The sequence below is a fragment of the Sus scrofa genome, chromosome 15 (assembly GCF_054392235.1).
Source record: "Sus scrofa isolate SSC_HxYL_T2T_F1_AM1 chromosome 15, Sscrofa_HxYL_maternal_Yorkshire_Landrace_v2.0, whole genome shotgun sequence".
NCBI lineage: Eukaryota > Metazoa > Chordata > Mammalia > Artiodactyla > Suidae > Sus > Sus scrofa.
This window is the reverse complement of record NC_139397.1, coordinates 128,724,855-128,739,166: the sequence shown is the minus strand read 5'-3', so window position 1 is coordinate 128,739,166 and position 14,312 is coordinate 128,724,855. Positions and strand designations below refer to the sequence as shown.

Below are 14,312 nucleotides of genomic sequence, written 5' to 3'. Positions count from 1 at the left end.
TTTTTTTCATATTGACTCACTAATTCCCACTGCACTAGCCCTATTCAGACACTTTTCACATCTTGGTCTATTGCAATATCTTCCTTTTCTTTTGGCCTCAAGTTTTTTCCAATCTATTCTCAGAATTGGTTCAAAAATCATTCACTAACATAAAATTTAGAACATACTACTTAGCTTCTCAGAATTAATTTGATACCCACCCATTATACCTAAACTTCCCATTACACCTAAGAAAAAAAGTGAGAGCTTTCTGAAAGTCCCCCTTCCAGGCTGCTCCATCTTCCTTCCATCTACCCTTGCCTCATCATGCTGCATGGAACTACTTTTAGTGGTTACTGGTTACTACCACTTTTTCCCACCTCCATTTCCTGCAAAGCTGGGCACCTTCCCGGGATACTCATTCCCTAGCAGTTCCTGTGCTAAATGCCTGTTCATTCTACAAGCTTCAGATTTCCCTAATCTCCCTGGCAGATTCCACAGCCTTTCTTTCTCCATGCACTTTGTATAATATATCTCTTTTGCAGAATGTGTTTTTTCCTGTGGTAACTTATTTTTGTCGTTCTCATTAAAGAAAATTTTCCTTGTGATGAGAGACCACACCATTTTTATAGCTCTACCTCTTAGAACAAGAGTCTGTCACGCAGTAGGCAATTGTCAGATCTTTCCCAGATGTGCAAATTAAATGAACAATAATTGATTAAATAAGTAAAAAAAAATATTGTATCTAAAAACCACCCATGTAGGCTGGGCCACCGGTAAATAATAGCAAGGGGAGGTTTTAGGGAACATCTGAATCATATTGTATGGGTTTTATCTTGTAGCATCTAGAAGTAATATTTAAAATTTAGGTTTTCAAAAACTAATACTATTTTCATTTCCAAACTTGATGGAAAAGTGAGAAAATAATAATTTTTAAATAGTAGGGTTAGAAATTTGAACCTCTATTGCTTATTTTAGAGCAGATATTTTATAAACGCATGTGGGAAAGAAAACATTTGACTAGAGATAAGAACTCTATCCTCCATGTCCTGTTCTCTTAGTGGTCTTACTTCCTTCCCACCTACAAGAGAACTAAGCAATCTCTCCCCACATGAGCCCCTTTATTATGGGCCTATGGAATACATTTCTAAAAAGCATATTCAGTGTTTCCTTATACATTGTTAGTTATTCAAGTTAATATAAATGTAAAGTTTAGCTTATTGTATTTAATCCAAGAATATATGAATTTTCCTTTATTCAAATATCGCATATATTACCCTGTATTAAATGAAAGATTATTTTTATTTCTTGCTTACTTCAGAGTAGTTAAAGAAAACAAATAGATAGGCTTTTCATCATTTAGAGACCATCATTAATTAGTATTTTCTTTAGTTGGGATACATACCTGCCCCAACCCCCACATTTCTCTAAGTCGTAAATACTAGCAATTCATCTTGGCTGAGACATCTACTAGTGTATGAAGACTGCCAGACTCCAGATGGTCCTCCTCTCTGTTCCCAGAGTGTCCTATTTCAGCTCTTACCATATTGTATCTGACTTTGCCATTAGACAGATGATAGAGACTGTGTTTATCATGTCTGTGTGCATAATAGCTCCTCTGCTGATGGACAGATAAGTTTTATCCTACACCATGCCTCCTAATAATGAAAAATCCCAATAATTAGATATAGGAATTTCCAGTTTTTTTTGAAGAAAAGCAATTCTGGGCCTTCCAGTAAAGATGGCTGGAAGTGTGAAGCTGTTTCCAACTCTGAGCTGAAGCACGGGATCTCCAGTTTGTCGCAGTCCCCATGCAGACATTTTACCCATTTGCATTACCTGCTCCTTCAATGTTGTGGTGTGGATTTAGGGCTCCTATAGCAAACTGTGTGAAGCTGTATCTCAATTCTGTCATTTAAGAGTGTGTGGCTTTAGCCCACTTTATCTCTCTATTTATTCATCTATAAAAGGGGGATAATAATAGCATCCTGATAATGGAACAAATGTGTGAATTAGATAAGTAAATGTAAATAAAGTATGAAACAAAGTATCCAGCATACTCTTAAAACAGTATGTATTTATCTTAAGATATCAATTTTTGTTTGATTGTGATATAAAGTATTTTGCAAACCAAGGAAACTAGCTATTATAAAACATTTTTAATGGAAAATGTAAGAAAAGATATATAATGTGTGATGTTCTTTAGTGGTTGAGATATAGACTCAACTAAGAAATAACAAACCACATTAATAACAGTCCCTGCAACAAGATAGACGTTTTTAACTTCCTCCCTAAAGCAGCCAGAGACTTTCATCCTAGGAGTCTACAGCTGATATGTTGTTTCCATAATGTTGGAAAAACCTAAATTCTTTCCATCCTTTGCGGCCACACTTGGCACAAGAATGTTGTTCTCATATACACCGTTTTAAATGGCTGTCAGTCATGTGCTCTTGAGGGAGAAGGGGAAAGATAAAGGCTTACACCTTAACTTTAAAAGCAAAATCCAGAAATGGTATACCTTACTTCTATCCACTGCACCGCATTGGTCAGAACTTTGTCATGTGGCCACAATTAGCTGCAAGGAATGTGGGGAAATACAGTCTTTAGTTTGGTGAATATATTTCCAGCAAATATCCATGGAAAAAAGAGAGTGGAAGAATTTGAGGTGACAGATAGCAATCTCTGCCATAGCACCATAAAGTGAAGAGTAAATGTGTAATACATGTCCACAATTTTGTCCTGGAAAATCAAAGCTATTTTTTTCATGGTTGTTATATATGTATATACTTAATATTGAGTAGAGTAATAATAAGATATATCACAACTATGCCGAAGAGCACAGAGCACTGAAGGTATTAGAACTGCCTGCCTCTATCAAGAGTCCCCACCATTGACGAGGAGTTCCGCTGCCGTGTTGAGGCTCCAAAATAGAAAGCTTCCCCATGTCTTCCCTGTGTGGTCCTGCCTAAATCTCTCAATGTGTGTAAAACTTCAGCATCAATTTATTCAGGATTCTAATTAGTTGAAGTCTTGAGATAGATGCTAGGCAGACCCTAGGTCTTCATGCATGTTTACAAGAAATGATCAGCCGTAAGAATTCCTCCTCTAACTTTGTGAGATAGACTTTTCAGAGGAAGACCCAAGTACTGTAATCAAACAAGGAAACTGCACACTTACATTTAAAACAATCTACAATTATCCAGGCAGGCTGAGTGTAATTAGTTAGTTGGAATCAAGCCAGGACATTGAGGCAAACACTGCTACTTTCCCTGAAAGGTGCCTTGGGATTTTTAATGGCCACTTATGGTCAAGCCTGGAGTTTTGCATCTCATCTAGAAAATAGTACCTCTGGGAACACAATGTTTCCAGCTCCATTACTTGCTAACTACTGACAATGTTTCCACAATAGGGGAAGTAAATGTTAACTACTGATGGCAAGATTTTTTTTTTTTCTGTGATTATTTGTGCTTGAATTTTTTTTTTTTCAGAAGAGTTCTGTATTTTATGAGTGGTGGTGCTTGGTATTGATGATGAGTGATTAGTTTCATATGACTATTTTATTCAAAACTAGTTGAGATGTGCAACAACTTTATTTCTAATATCACAAACATGTTTGGTAAATTTTCTGAAAGACAAGTTTTTAACTTTTGGAAACATTTATCAATGCTTCTTTATAAATAAGACACATTAATTATGATACCTTTATATAATAACAATATTTCATTAGGACTAACATAGAGTTTTTACAATTTTATAAACATTTGTATACCATAAACAAAAATATACAAATTTAGTTGTTTGCTGTTTACAATGAATTAAACATTTTCTGGTAGAAACTGTCACAATAGTGGAGTTTTTTGAAAATGGAATATTAGAAGGATTTGAAATGCCTGAAGAGAAAAAATTCTCTTTATATTTTGTTATAATTTCTTAACATTTGTGTCAATCTCTAGAAATTTGATTGATTGCTTTTTTGACTCACTCGAGAAGAAATAAACTGCTGAATTTTTTTTGGCAAAACAAGGAAATATAACTTCTGAGGAAAGTGACAAGCTTTTCTTTCTATAGTAAAGTTATTTTTATGAAAAATATATTTGGTATTATAATTTTTTATAATTATAGAAATTTATATTTTCCAGCTTTGCCTTTTTATATTTAAAAGCTATTTAAACTAACATTACCATTTTTTTAAAATTTCCCCAATACATTATTTTTTTTTCTACTGTACAGCATGGTGACCCAGTTACATGCATGTATACATTCTTTTTTCTCAATTATCATGCTCCATCATAAGTGACTAGACTTAGTTCCCAGTGCTACACAGCAGGATCTCATTGCTAATCCATTCCAAAAGCAATAGTCTGCAGCTATTAACCTCAAGCTCCCAGTCCATCCCCCTCCCCCTTGGCAACCACAAGTCTATTTTCAACGTCCATGATTTTCTTTTCTGTGGAAAGTTTCGTTTGTGCCAAATATTAGATTCCAGATGTAAGCGAAGTCATATTGTATTTGCCTTTTTATTTCTGACTTACTTCACTCAGGATGAGTATCTAGTTCCATCCATGTTGCTGGAAGTGGCATTCTTTTGTTCTTTTTTATGGTCGAGTAGTATTCCATTGTGTATTTATACCACATCCTACTAATCCAATCATCTGTTGATGGACATTTGGGTTGATTCCATGTCTTGGCTATTATGAATAGTGCTGCAATGAATGTGAGGGTGCATGTGTCTTTTTTAAGGAAAGCTTTAGGCCAATATCTTTGATGAAAATAGATGCAGAAACTCTCAACAAAATTTTAGCCAACTGAATCCAACAACATACAAAAAAGATCGTACACCATAGCCAGGTGGGATTCTTCCCAGGTTCACAAGGATGGTTCAACATATGCAAATCAATCAACGTTGTATACCATATTAACAAAAGAAAAGTCAAAAACCACATGATCATCTCAATAGGTACAGAAAAAGCATTTGACAAAGTCCAATATCCATTCATGATAAAAAAATCTTACCAAAGAGGGCATAGAGGGAACATACCTTAACATTATCAAAGCCATTTATGACAAACCCACAGCAAATATAATACTCAATGGAGAAAAGCTGAAAGCCTTCCCACTAAAATCTGGAACAATACAAGGAGGCCCACTCTCACCACTGCTATTCAACATAGTACTGGAAGTCCTAGCCACAGCAATCAGACAAAAGAAATCAAAGGCATCCACATAGGAAGAGAAGAGGTAAAACTGTCACTGTATGCAGATGACATGATACTATATATAGGAAACCCTAAGGACTCAACCCCAAAACTACTTGAACTGATCAACAAACTCAGCAAAGTAGCAGGATATACAATTAACATTCAGAAATCAGTCACATTTCTGTATACTATCAATAAAATATTAGAAAAGGAATACAAAAATACATTACCTTTTAAAATTGCACCCCAAAAAATCAAATACCTGGGAATAAAGCTGACCAAGGAGGTAAGGGACTTATATGATAACTATAAAATATTAATGAAGGAAATTAAAAAAGATGTAAAGAAATGGAAAGATAATCCATGATCCTGGGTTGGAAAAATTAATATTGTAACAATGTCCATACTACCAAAGTAATCTACAGATTCAATGCAACCCCTATCAAATTACCCATGCCATTTTTCACAGAACTGGAACAAACAATCCAAAAATTTATATGGAACCACAGAAGACGTATAATTGCCAAAGTAATTCTGAGAAACAAAAACCAAGCAGGGGGCATAACTCTCCCAGACTTCAAGAAATACTACAAAGCCGCAATCACCAAGAGTGTGGTAGTGGTACCAAAACAGACATACAGACCAATGGAACAGAATAGAGAACCCAGAAATAAACCCTCACACCTATGGTCAATTAATCTTTGACAAAGGGGTCAAGAACATAAAATGGGAAAAAGACAGTCTTTTCAGCAGGTATTGCTGGGAAACCTGGACAGCTGCATGCAAATCAATGAAACTAGAACACACCCTCACAACATGCACAAAAATAAACTCAAAATAGCCGGAAGACTTAAATATAAGACAAGACACCATCAAACTCCTAGAAGAGAACATAGGCAAAGCATTCTCTGACATCAGCCTGACAAATATTTTCTCGGGTCAGTCTCCCAAAGCAACAGAAATAAAAGCAAAAAATAAACCAATGGGACCTAATCAAACTGACAAGCTTTTGCACAGCACAGGAAACCAAAAAGAAAACAAAAAGACAACTTACAGAATGGCAGAAAATACTTTCAAATGATGCAACTGATAAGTGCTTAATCTCTAGAATATGCAAGCAACTTATACAACTCAACAGCAAAAAAGCTAACAACCCAACTAAAAAATGGGCAAAAGACCTGAATTGACATTTTTCCAAGGAAGATGTACAGATGGCCAACAAGCACATGAAAAATGATCAATACCCCTGATTATTAGAGAAATGCAAATCAAAACTACCATGAGATACCACCTCACACCAGCCAGAATGGCCGTCATTAATAAGTCCACAAATAACAAATGCTGGAGGCGGTGTGGGAAAAAGGGAACCCTCCTGCACTGTTGGTAGGAATGTATGCTGGTACAAGCACTATGGAGATCAGTATGAAGGTACTTCTGAAAACTACACATGGAATTACCATATGACCCAGTAATCCCACTCTTGGGCATATATCCGGACAAAACTTTCCTTAACTTTACCATTTGTAAAGTTAATTCATATAGCGAATATCTTATACTTTTTAAAATGATGTGATCAAAATACAGTTTATTATGAGGGTAAAAAAGGCACTATTTATAAGCACTCTGGGACAAACAGATATCAACTGATCTGAAAAACAGTTGTATGGTCATAGTAATTGATGTAAGTTCAATCATATTTTTTATATTCTTGTGTGTGAATATGTAATTTATATAAGACATGTGGCTTAATGACTATGTGTGTGCATAGGCTTTTGAAACTACTGCCTGTCACTGTTCTTGGACACTCACAATAATTCTGGAACATTATTCAGAAATTTTCAGATGGATTTATTTATTTGCTAGGTCACATTTTATAAACATCCAACTGAAAGACTGTGACTCACCAGATGAGTGAGTTTCTACCTGTTTTAAGGCTTTCATGTTAATAGCCTAATATTATTCTACTTATTTTCTGTGTAATTACCTATAATTTTGAAGACAATTTTAATGTCTTCGCCTCAGTATTCTCTATATATTATATATGATGTAATTATAAGCTATACATTATTATGCCTACAGTAATTTTATACGCAGACCCCTTACTGTTTAGCAGTAATTATGATGTATTTATATCCATCATCTTATTTATCCTTATATAAGACTACAAAGTAGTATTATACATTTTTTTCTGATGAGTAAAGTGAAACCCCAAGTAGTAATGTCATCCAGATGATAAGAAGTGTATCTTGTTCAAGTCTTACATATGTGCATTATGAATATATTTGCCTAAGGTGTACTTTAAGCAAATTGATTTTAAACTCTATTTAGATTTCTGTATTTTTTTATTGATGAAATTATTCACATATTTTAAAACTATTTTAAAATAGTTTTATGTTCTATGTTTATAATAGCTGCATAATTCTTAGCATTATATATATAAGTATATGTATATATATGCATCAGTTTATTAATAAATCCATTAAATATTTTGTACATCCCCAATATTTTGCATTCATAGATAATATTCTCACAAGTCATAGTTTATTATTTTTGGCATATTCTCTAATTAAAAGAGAATTATTAATTTAAGATTCTTGATACTTATTGATTTACTAATTTTGAGAGTAGTTACAACATTAGTATTATTAAATTTGTCAGATTTACAAAAAAATAGACTCAAGTGGCACATTTTCTCGAAGGATTGAGGCATAGTTCACCACTTTTTAATTTAATTTATTTTATTGACATATAGTTCATTTATAAAGTTATATTATCACTGTTATATAATCAATTAACTTCCAGGTGCCTCAAATTTCACAGTTTTGCTATATGGATAGTAATATAGAGTCAAAGAGAAAGTGTCTCAGAAAAAAAAAATTGATGATATTAAAAGCACTTGCAGCATGCAAAGTTTAATAGGATAAAATAGGGAAACCCACACAGAATTCCTTTGAAGAAAGGAAATATATGAAATAAAAAAAACATTAAAATTTCCTGTAACAATGGTGTAAATGCAGAATATGCCTTGGACTTATCTCTGTTGGGTTTCTTTCTTTATATATACATATTTTTATCTTTCAAAATTCAGTATTTCAGTGGCTTCAAAGTAACACAAAAGAGCCTCCCACCACTAGGATCCTGATAGCATATTACCCTGGTCTTGGGGATCTCCAATATATATGGTCATTATTGAATTGTTTTAGCTTGTTTTTTCTCTGTTCTTCTAAAAAATAATGCATTCACATAATTAAAATTAACAACTTCCTGCTTTGCCTACTCTGGCTCATGAACCATATCTTCTGATGCTTATCAACATATGTTTAAATACGTCTTGAATATGATTATTTCTTATTATGTCAGTTTTAGATGTTATCTGTTAACCTGAATATGGTAACAATTTTGTTTTTTAACTGTAAAGATACTATATTTCTTTGCTGAAAATATTATAATTTTCTAAAGATTATTTGTGGCAGGGTTAGAAATATATTGTAATTATATTTCATTTTCTTGTATGTATATTTTTTGCTTGTTTGTTTTTCCTCTTGTTCCTACTTGGTTTCCATTATATTGCATTATTTATTTTTTATTATACTCCAAAAATGATTGAGAAACTTTTTTTAAGTTATTTATAGCAGTTTTATTCAAAATTGCCCCAAGCTGGAAATAACCCAAATATCCTTCAGTGGGTGAATGTTAGACAAACTGTAGCATGTCCATACAATGGAATACCACTTAGCCAAACAAAGCCGCATGTGTGAATCCCAGAGACAAGAAGCCAGTCTCTAGAGGTTATATCTTCTATGATTCTAAGTGTGTAACACTCTGGAAAAGGTAAATCTATAGGGATGGAGAACAGATGCATGTTTGCCAGAGACGAGTGGGGTGAAGGTGTGGCTGCAAAGGTGCAGCATAGGGAAATTTGGAAGGTGATGAGACGGCTCTGTGTCTGGATTGTGTAGGTAGTTACAAAAATGTGTTAAAACACATAGAACTTTACATAGGAGAAAATTAATTTTATGGTGTGTTAATTAAATTTTTTTAAAATTGGAGCACAATATATCCAAATAAATCTCTTTAAAAATGCTTTCAAAGAACTTTTCCATCTGGGTTTTCTCCAGATGGGATTCTTCTGCTTTTTGGGGGCTCTGCCACACCAGCCCTGGTGTTTGTGGGTCTGTTTATCCATCTATAAAATGAGATCAGCCTGGAGCAGTGATTTCCCTTCTCCCCCAACCTGAAAATTGTTCCCCTGAGAAGGTCCTTTGTGGAAGCAGGACTGGGGCAGATTTGAAGAGAAGGAGAATTTAGCCTCTACAGCAGTTATGCTTTTGTCTGTCCTATATATTGTTTCTCTGAAAAATCTCTGGACTAGAATAGCTGGTCCTGACCCAGAGCTTCAGGCTTCAGGAGAGTGTGGGGGGGGTCGTGGGTGGGTGTTGAACAATCCTGGATTTCAGGGCCTATTGGTAGGGCCCATTCATTTATCCCTTTGGCACATGCCCCAATGGACACCAGAGGTTAGTCTGACCAGAGTGTTGGCTCTAATGATCAGCAATATAAACAAGGCCCTTTGGGGGAAGCTGAATAGTGCTCCTTGTGGATTCCCAGGTGGCAGGTTGATTGAACACAATGGGAACTCTGAAAAGGTGTCAAGGTCTAGGCCTCCTCTGAGGCTAGGTCTGAAAGGGCTTAAACAACTTCTTTCCCACATAGCATAGCTTTTTGGAAGAGCACTTTGTAAGCAATAAAGAGCTGTGCACAGATGGGGGAAATGCCATTGTGAGGATGACTTGGTGACCTAGACCAGTAGGGCCAGAGCATCATTTATGATGAGAGTAGCCGGTTACACTGAGCACCTACCATGTGCCAGGCACTCTGCTGAGGAATTGTCTTCACAACCCTGTGGGAAAAGCATTGTCATTTCTTGAATGAGGAAACCGAGGCTCCAAGTGGCCCCAGATCACATGAGCAGGAGATGACAAGGCTAGGTTCTGGTCCGCAGTTCCAGCCTTCTGAACCTGAGGCTCCATGTCAGGTCCACTCTCCACAAATGCCCTGAGATGGGGACTAATGCCAACTTTCACCAAAGGCTAGTTGCTATCTATGTACATCAAAAAGAAATGTTTTTTTAAAAATTTTTTTGCAATGGAATGCTTCCTTTAAAAACCATCTCATGCATAAGTCCAACCTAGAAAATCAGAGTTGAGCCTCTGTGGTTGAAGGTGGAAGCAGGGTTGGCCTGGGGCCCCTGCAGCTCCCAGAGCACCACCTGAAGGCATGTCCAAGTACAGATGTCAATGTGGGATAATGACAGACCTGTACCTCTGACCCCAGGTCAGGGGCTGGCAGGATGGCTCACAGTGGAATCATGAGAGGGACCTCCTTCTCCTAGATGTCAAGGATCACTCCCATAGGGGAGCTGACCATGTGCATGGTGTTCTTGCCAAACAGCTGGAACTCATAGTGGATGAGCTGCTCCCAAAAGCCATTGTTGGCCGGGATGATGGGCCGACATGACTTGGTCCACATGTGGGCATCCAGCAGGGACATGGCGTGGTACTTCATGAGGTAGGCAAGACCGAAGGCAGTGAGTGGCTCACGCCGGCAGCACAGTGTAATAGGGTGAGGCCCTGCTTTAGCTTCACACTGTGGATGTGGTCTACATTGGGGTCAAAGAAGTCACAGAGATGCAAGATAGATGTGTCAGCCATAGGCACCTGCATATAGTGGATGTCCTCATATATGGTGTTCACCACCTCTACTGAGACGTTGATGACTGGTGATGTGGTAGCTGGAGAGCATGAGCTTGTTGGTGGCGGCCACCTGGTTGCTGATATAAGGACTGCTGCTGGTGATTTGTGAGAGGCCGCTGACTGAAGCTGTGGGAACTGAACCAGGAAGGCACACGGGGACGCTGTCATCAGACTGGTGGGTCAGGGGCCAGGGACACATAGAGGCTGCATCTCCTTGCTAGGCTGTGTCCATGGAAAACTTAGGAAGATCTTCTGAGGATTAAATGAGATAAAGTGTTTAACACAGGGCCTCTCTCTCGTGGTGGGTTCAGAAAGCAACCTTGGGCGAGAACCTCTGGGTGAGAGAAGAGAGGTCACAACTCAGGAGCCACAATCCCTGCCAGTCCGACGCCCCAGTTTCCATAGCAATGATTTTTTTTTAATTTATTTATATTTATTTTTTATTTTTTTGTCTTTTTGCCTTTTCTAGGTCTGCTTCCATGGCATATGGTAATTCCCAGGTCTAATTGGAGCCATAGCCACCGGCCTACACCAGAGCCACAGCAACGTGGGATCTGAGCCGCATCTGCAACCTACACCACAGCTCACAGCAACACCGGATCCTTAACCCACTGAGCAAGGCCAGGGATCAAACCCGCAACCTCATGGTTCCTAGTCAGATTCATTAACCACTGCGCCAGGACGGGAACTCTGCAATGATCTTTTGTCACAGGGAGGAATGGGCCGTACTAGGTCTCTGGAAAAATCCCGGGCTCACGCAGTTACCCGCCCCTCCACCACACGAGGACCATGGCAGACCTAGCGGAGAAGTAGGGTCTGCTCAGCGCACAGCAGCCTACTCTAGCTCTGCCAGCCCGTCTCCATGGCAGTGCTGCCAAGGGACTGGCAAACTCTACAACATCATATATTTCACCAGTCACCTTTCTTTCTGGAGACTATTATTGAACTTTTGATTTTATTTCACCAATCTGTATTAGTTTCTCTAAGTCAGCGGCATCCTGGCATTTCTCTTTATACACTTCCTGAGCTAGGTCCTGTATCACATATTTTCCACTACTTTCCTGTGCACCCTTGTTTTCTTGAAGGCTATCTTCATATATATTCCTTACAAAAATTATAAAGGATAAATTTACTAGCTCTTTGAGTATCTACAAATATCTTCCTCATAATTTATTGATGGATAATTTATTGATGGTTTGGGTTGGTGGTTTGGGGGCTTAGAGTGCTAAATTAAAAATAATTTCATATAGTATTTGAAGTATACCTTTTAATTAGAGTGTCCATGTTGAGAAGTCTGATATTATTTTGCCTTTTATATCTTTGATATTTTATTCTCCTGTGTGTTCTTTGCTCACTTTCTATAACCCTAATGTTGATTTAAACCCATCTTTTATTTAACTAGTTTTTTTTTTCTCATTTTTATTTCTCTGTTTACTCTCTGGAAGAGTTCTTCAATTTTATATTCCAATACTTCTATTCCATTTTTATTGGAAATTATATTTGTCATTTTCAGGAATATTTGTTTCTTCCTTTTTTGTCTCTTCTTATAGGACTCTGTTCATTTTTTTTACACATTTTCTCTAAATCATCTGAGGATACTAAATACATACATATATATATATATATACACACACACACATATATGCATATACATATATATCTCCTACTTTCTGAATTATGTTTATTTGATATCAGTTCCATCATTTAAAAAATATTGCTCTTTAATATTATAAGGATTATATTTTGATTTTGAAATGGTTATACTAAGAGACTGTGGTAAACTAATTGGTTAGAGGCAAGAGAATGAGGTAGAAAAGAATACAGTTATCTACCCAAGAGATGATATAGTTGGAGAAGGAGCCACCCATCTATTGAAAGACCTAGAACAAATCAGCATAAGTAATCTGTGTTAGTAAAGTGTTTTAAATAAACACTGCTCTCTTTTCTCTATTTGCCTAGTCTTATGCATATTTTCTTCCTTTGATATTGAATACTCTTTATATTTTTTTAATAAACTCCTTCCAGAAACTATTATTGCCTTTAGGTATTTCATTAGACAAATCTTTGTTCTTCCTCACCTTTTCTTCATAGAGTCAAACAAACAAACAAACATGGGTTTAAGGATCACAGACCAACTTCCAAGCTATGGCAGATAGAGGCCGAGTAGAATCCTGTTGAAATGGCTCTAACTTCTGCTCAGAGGTAGAAAGAACACTCACTATTAGGGATGAAGATGCAGAAGGACTCACTATAACCACATTTCTCCAAAATGGATAAGATAGAGATACCACAGCACTAAAAAACCTAAGATATGGAGTGAGTGAGAGAGCCCAAGTCTGTTAAGATTCTTGTGCCCTAAGTATAGAGAAGAGATCAATAATTTTGGTTCACAATTTGATTCCCAGAAATCTCGCTTTACTTGGCATTTTTCTAGAACAAAAGAAAAAACAATAGGCAGCTAAAATTCCACCTGACTCTACCCCTGGCTAAAAGCATCCTAGTTGTCCAAGATCAGTTCCTGCGATTTCTTTTTTTTTTTTTTTTTTTTTGAAAGTCTGACTAATGGCATGGTTTCCTTGGAATTGTTTTGGCTTGCTGATTTTTGTGCTTATGGGATCTGAGAGTCACTTAATTCATTTCTTTCTGAAGAAAATATTCTTTATATGCACAGAAACCAATACTTTTTTAAACAAAAGCCCATAAAGAATTGTGAAATGTACAGATTAAAACTTTTATTTCTCCTTTTCTGCCTCTACTCTCCAAAAATCAGGTATATATTCCCACCTGACTGATCAATTTAGGACCAAATTGTCCTAAATTGGGAGTTCCTGATTGCAACTTTTTTTTTTCCACTTTTGTCCTCTTCATCTAAATCACATTTTAACTTTCCAGTATCCCTTAGTCTTTGGTTTTCTTTGTGCTATTAAGTTAATCTTGTAAACATGACCAGGCTAATATGCCAGCCAGTTGCTGGATTTCATCTTCCAGGTGGCATGCCTTCACCTACATAAAATTCACATGTGACTTCAGTGGTCAGAATGTGATGTACTGTGGTGATATTTTAGCAGCACAGATTCCAAACCTCATTCTGTAACAGTGGCTTTTCCCACCTCCATTACAGTAAATGGCGCTCACAATTGAATGAATAGGAGGTATAGAATTCATTGCCCTCTCAACTCTATTCTTCATGGAACCTTAGGGCCTTTCATACTTTCTTTGCTTTCTCATAAATTATAGAACTCCCTCATCTTCCCTTTCCATTTTTCTATCCCTAGGTAGAGGAGCTGATAAGACTTGATCAAGGAGATAGAATCCCAATATGGTTATTGGTGTAAAGGCTGGATAATTAATGAGGAATTGCCAGATTGAGTTATTTAATAAA

The 14,312-nt window shown here is 36.6% G+C and overlaps 1 protein-coding gene and 1 pseudogene across 6 annotated transcripts in view; one reads left to right on the top strand and one right to left on the bottom strand.

The window, feature by feature from the left end:
* The window catches only part of ERBB4 (erb-b2 receptor tyrosine kinase 4), a 1,134,420-nt gene that overhangs the window by 731,350 nt on the left and 388,758 nt on the right, over positions 1 to 14,312 (top strand). The window lies entirely within an intron of this gene.
* Positions 10,533 to 11,098, bottom strand: LOC100525435 (dual specificity protein phosphatase 18-like; annotated as a pseudogene).